The following is a 310-nucleotide window of genomic DNA, read 5'->3' as shown; positions in this document are numbered from 1 at the left end:
GCGAACGCAGGTGCTTCGCCTCTTTGGCTGCCTCGGCAAGGGCCATATACTCAGCATCCGTCGAAGAGAGCGCCACAGTACGCTGTTTCTGAGCTTTCCAGGAGCCCGCCGCTCCACTTAGAAGAAAAACGTATCCAGTGTATGATCTACGATCGACCTCACAGTTTCCCCAATCTGCATCTGAGTATCCAACCACACTTTCCTCTACTTGCCTGAAATTCAAAACATAATCAAGCGTGCCCTGAAGATAGCGAAGGACTCTTTTCGCAGCTCCCCAATGTTCCTCTTTATGACAATTATTAAATTGTCC

The sequence above is a fragment of the Ceratina calcarata genome, unplaced genomic scaffold (assembly GCF_001652005.2).
Source record: "Ceratina calcarata isolate Rehan_Ccalc_2016 unplaced genomic scaffold, ASM165200v1 scaffold3347, whole genome shotgun sequence".
Lineage (NCBI taxonomy): Eukaryota > Metazoa > Arthropoda > Insecta > Hymenoptera > Apidae > Ceratina > Ceratina calcarata.
The sequence above is the reverse complement of the archived record's forward strand: the minus strand, read 5'-3'. Positions refer to the sequence as shown.